Source organism: Octodon degus, unplaced genomic scaffold (assembly GCF_000260255.1).
Source record: "Octodon degus isolate 3935 unplaced genomic scaffold, OctDeg1.0 scaffold00006, whole genome shotgun sequence".
NCBI classification, from domain to species: Eukaryota; Metazoa; Chordata; class Mammalia; order Rodentia; family Octodontidae; genus Octodon; species Octodon degus.
In genome coordinates this window covers 16,490,111-16,495,883 of record NW_004524582.1, presented here as the reverse complement: position 1 = coordinate 16,495,883, position 5,773 = coordinate 16,490,111, and the positions used below count along the sequence as shown (strand labels likewise).

Sequence of the window (5,773 nt, the reverse complement as noted above, 5' to 3'; positions counted from 1 at the left end):
GGAGAGGGAGGGGAGGGGGAGGGGTGGGGGAGGGGAAAGGAGAAGGGGAGAGAGACGAAGAGGGAGAATGGGACTCATAAAGATTCTTGTTCCTGCTGTAGTCTTCCTGTCTGCAAAGTCTGTCCTTCAGTTTTTCACATGAGAATCACTGACACTTACAATCTTAAATTCCTGAACCCTTCCCAGTGCCTACTTGGGTGGAAGAAAAACTCTTTTGTTCTCCCACAGTTGTTTCTCATCTCTGAGGTAGGCTGCATCAGGACCTCATGAAGCATTTTCTGTTTTAACCAGCTGGCATTGAATGTGTTATTATTTTAATAATGAAAGGGTCTTTGCATATGAGATTCAAAATAAGGAAATTATCCCAGATTATCCAAACAGGCATACTGTATTCGAAGAGCTCACATGTAAAGCAGAAGTGTGAGATAGTATCAGAGTAATGCAGCCTGAGAAAGACTGGGATTGGCACTGGTGGATTTGAAGATCAAAGGAGCCAGGGGACAAGGACTATGAGCTGCTCAAGAAGGTAGAAATGGCAAGAAAATGGATTTTCTCTCATGGCCTCCAGAAAAAGTTACAACACTTTCTTTTAGCTGAGTGAGATGCATTTTGCACTTACGGCCTCTAGACAGAATAATAGTCTTACTTTTATGATAATATATTTGAAGTCTTTCAGGCTACCAGTTTCATGGAAATCTGCTAAAGCAACCATAAAAACTCAATCCCTTCTGTCTTAACGCTACCTGGTTCTTTCTTTAAACTTGGCTTTGCATTTTTCTTCATTTTCTTTATTCTAATAAGCCCACATCACAGCATATTTTGTGTATGATTTTTCTCTGGAGCTAGATTTAGGAAATTAAAATCTGTGTCATGAACTAACACATATTTGTTATTTATTCTCTTTGCTCTGTTCTTCAAAGAGAAAAAATGGAAAGAAATTAAATTCAGAAACAATATAAAGGTAAATAAAACAAAAAAGGAGCTCATTCAGTTTTATAATCAGAAGTACACTAAGTAACTGGGAAAAAGTGTCCGCAATGTTTTGAACACCCACTAGGTAAAGTTGTCTTTAGAAAACCTACGGGAATGAAGACATGTGCCCAAAATACCCTTTAGCAAAGGAATGTGCTTGCCGAAGGTACTGTCTCCAGACCATCCATGGCTGGCTGTTTCCCTGGGAACAGCCCCAGCTGCAGATGGCTGTCTTGCCTGTGATGGTGCCCAAGCCAGCCCTCAGCCAGGGCTGCCTGAGTTCTGCCTCAACCCAACCCAGGAAAACTCTACAGGGACATCCTAGCTTTGGTGCGTCCCCACGGGAGTCGCTCCCACATTTGCTGAGTGTGTACCATAGCTTCTGAGCTGCTGCCTGCTCTCTGTCCTTCCCTCCACAGCTCTACCTCTGAATTTCAAGGGCTGCCTACAGTTAGTGTTCTACACACTGGATCCCAGCACAGGGCTGCTCCCCAGGGAATCAAAAACACTATTTTTAGAGTGAAGACAACAAAAGTCTGGAAAGGTTATCTCAGTAGCACTCAGATAAATGTGTTGGTCAGTGTGTCTGCCCCGAGCCCCTGCTCTTTGTAATACTCTGAGCTCACACTGGGCTGTGTCAAGTCAAAGTCTCAGGACAAATGTTTTTGGAGACTCAGTGTTGCCCAATTAGCAGAGTGTGAAAGCCCTATTTTAGGTGAGAGAGATCATAATTGAATGCAAAACTCAGTAAGTTTTAAGAGAAAACATGGTCTTTCAAGACAGATCAACTCTTATTCATAGCAGGCTGCTTAACCAGAAGCCCTGGTGTCAGACTGTCTGATTTTCAACCTCTGTTGCGCCACTTAATAGCTAGATGGTTGTTTGCATGTGGCCCACTCTTTGTATGTCAACCTCTCCATCTAAAAATAAAACCATGGAAGCATACACGCCATTGCAATATTATGATACTGGGAAGAATTAAATCAGGTCATATATGTGAAGTTCCCAAAGGTACATCACAAATGCTCAATGTGTACAACATTATCAAAACCCAAAGTTGTAATACCTTTCCTTTGTAAGACACTTAATTCACTAATTCAATAAACATGAGTTGATTACATAATATTAAAGTTACACACTTGCCCTGTGCCTTGATTTTATTATATAACTTCGTGTTAATATTTTTTAGTCTTCCTCAGTGTACTCTACTGCTTTAAAAAAACAGCTTGAGTTTAACAACTAATAAATCTTCAATGTCCTACTATCATCTGCCAAATCAAATACAAACTCTGTAGACCGATGTCCAGCGCATTCTCCGATAGCAGCCTCCCCCATTGTCCCTGTCTTTCTCTCTGAACTTGTGCTGACAACAGGGGCTCCACTCTTTCTCTGCCAACTTGGTGCATATTGTTCAGACTGAGCATGTGCCCACTGTTCCTAATAACTGCATATTACTCTTGACCATTTTGCTCAAGTGCGGTTTACACAGTATACATAAGTGGACTCTAAATGCCTTAAGAGCAGGAAACCAGTGTTTTCTTTACAATGAGGAGCTTGGTAATCATTCTTAGAGGAAATGTTAAATGATTATTTCTACAGTAGTACCACTTACTCAACCATCATTTTGATATTGTTTATTTTAGCTAAGAAAACTGTGAGCTCTAATTTGAAGAAAATATGAGGAAGAGGAAATTTGCCTTTTCAGTGCTGAAAACTAAACTTCTGATTTTATGAAAGAAATTGGTTTGTGTGCTCTGTTAGCCAAAAATTGGACTATAAAGTTATCATACATCTATCTAGATAGTGAAAAATTAGAGACAGCATGATATATTTCTTATTGCAATGCATAGTGCAATGCTATAAAAATGCTTTTATATGTAATGAATATTTCCAAAGATGCTGAATGGGTTCAACCAGAGAATGTTAGTTTAGTATACTAAAGATGAGATAAACCAAGGTACTGTAGAGATTTGACAGATAAAGGAAAAATATATAAGCAATAAATAGGAAGTAAGAGTTCAAATAACTTTCCAAATTATAGTTCCCGGTGTTTTAAAAATATTTCAGTATATATGTTTGTTTCCTTTATGCTAATTAGTTTATCTTCTTTCGTTGAAAAGAAAGTCTGTTTTTTATTTTGTTTTCATAAGGAACTTTTTGGATTGCATCCTGTGCTGAATAACTACTTTGAATATAATGTTACATATTAAGATAATTATTGTTATTCTTTTACTATTAGATTATGATAATTTGCTTTATTTTTTCATAAAATAAGAAGAAAATAAAGATAATGCAATAATAATCCCAAGGCCCTGTAATGATTTGAGAATTAAGGGATAAAACAAAGAATGTTACACGTGGCATACACGTTTGCTGAAAATTGTCATCAGTGGAGAACAAAACCATGGCTCAGTAGAATAACATGCTGTGCATCAGCAGCTTCCATCTCTTTAGCAGCCTCTCACTCTCTACTTATCATCATTCTCTTTCACTATAGCACACACAGGTAAACAGAGTCAGATCCAAGTGTTAGGTGTAGGTTACTTTTAGGGGAAAATAGCTGACGTGCAGTATTATGAACACGAAATTAAATCAAAATTTAGATTGAGAAAGGAAATTATAAGAGACTAACACTTTTAGAATTTCATACTCCTTTTTTTGAAACTTTTATTGAAATTTGGTAGGTTTTTCAGAGAAATAATTGCCAACAATAACCTGGCTTCTTCTCTACTCTAAGCTCCCTGAAATTCCAAGTGTTCACAGATCTGTGCAAATAAGGGTTTGAAAACTCAGGTTTCCTTATTTTAGAGCCTTAGAGCCCACTGTAAGTGCTTGCGATATTCTCAGTAAGGGAAATAAATTGCACAACGAGAGGTCCAGATAATTATTCAAAGCTTTTGGAAGAGGCAAGAGGTTGCAGACCTGGAATATTTTAAATATTCAGATTCTAGAACTGCAACCTATGCTCCTAAATAAAAACTCCAGGGCATCTGTGCTTTTACAGAATTGCAAAAGTGAAAACGATGCAACTGACCCATGTATGCAGAGTGTGGAAAGCCCCCACTCTGGGAAAATTGCCAGATGAAAGACCTCATCCACCGTTTCCCAGGGCTGCAGCTCGCAAAGGGCAAAAGAGTCCTCCACTGTCTCCTGGGCACAGGAATCTATTCATTTGTAATGGCAGAGGCTAAAGAAAAAATAGAGGTAAAAAGCCTGAACCCGGACCAGCTGCTTTCGTCTCTGGAGTTAGTGTACATCAGTCTGATGCAAGTAAAGTAATGAGCCTGATGATCACCAGCGCCCAGAACAGGGGTGGATTCGCAAAGGAGATGAGGACGCGCGCCCTAAGAGTAAGAGAAGCCATACAGCACCAAGCGGACTTTGTCCAAGTGCCACGCTGAAGAATTCCACTAAGCTCTAAGTTAAACTTGTTGTGCATAAAAGATTAGGGCCGTGCTATGAATAAAACTGTATATTAATTATAAATTTCCCTACATTGTACTTAAGTTATGCTATTTAATTCTGGACATACAATCTATTTCAGAGTGTGAATTCTCGGGCCAGGGAGATAGCTCAGAGGCATAAGCGCCTGTCGGGCAAATGCAAGGTCCTGAGTTTGATCTTCAGCGCCAAAAAATTAAAATAAAATAAGTAAAGTGTGAATTCTGTCATATACATCAGCTGGCATCAGTAGGCTCTAACATAGAACTCACCTTTATGACCAGAGTTTAAAAATGTACTTATTCCAAATTTGTTTCCAAACTAGATTTATGGAAGGGTATTTTTCAGGTTTTCAGATAGACCAAAAAAATAAATAAATAAATAAATAAATACAAGAAAAAGATGTCAGCAAGTCCATTATTATGTCAGTGATCTCTAATTTTTTCATTAGTTTGTCCACAAACAAATTTCTACAAAATTTTCTGCCCCAATCATAGAATGTATGTTACTCAGCTAATCTAGACTATGAGTATGATGATTGAGAAACTGCAGCTTAGTGACATTTTTTTTCATAAAACAACATTGACTCAGTAATTTAAATCTATGACAGTGTTTTTACTTGCTATATTCTATTGTTTGCTTTTGCACTAACAACCTATGCATTCTTGAACATTGCTTACCATTAAAATAAATCTGCCCCCCCCAGGGCCGATTTTATGCAGTAAATTCACATAATCTATGTTAGGTAATAATTGCTAACATATTTGACAGAAAACTGAGTAATGAAGTTATTAATCCATAAATGTGAAAGAATGACATTGCCCAAAAATTATTGGGTGACTACATAGGGCAGTTTCCCTCACTCAATTTAACATTGAGGTGTTCCATGGTGGCACTTGTACTTCATGTGGTGTCAAGGCGTATTCAACCATTCCTCCACACTATATTTTCACCACATTGTAATTACATTATCAATGCCAATGTTTACAACTTCTGACATGGCCAGTCTTATGGAAAACCCACTACTGCTATGGAGTACTGGACTACATTGGAATATTTTGCTGAATTCACACACCTATAACATTTAAATGACAATGGAATACCCTTCTCTGACAAAACTAAACAAAAAATTGGATACAAATGAATGACCATTTTGTATCTGTGGATTCAAAATAGTTAGGATAGATATACAGCTCAATTCTCTTAATCCAATGAATAGAAAGATTTGTTCTAATAGTGTTTATAAACAGGATATCAAGTCTGCATCTTGGGGCTGGAGAGATGGCTCAGTGGTCTAAAGCACCTACTTAGAACAAGCTTGGCAAAAGCATCAGGGACCGCGGTTCAATCCCCCAGCACC

At 38.0% G+C, this 5,773-nt stretch overlaps 1 protein-coding gene across 4 annotated transcripts in view; it reads right to left on the bottom strand.

The window, feature by feature from the left end:
• The window catches only part of Kcnip4 (potassium voltage-gated channel interacting protein 4), a 1,227,189-nt gene that overhangs the window by 400,118 nt on the left and 821,298 nt on the right, over nt 1-5,773 (bottom strand). The window lies entirely within an intron of this gene.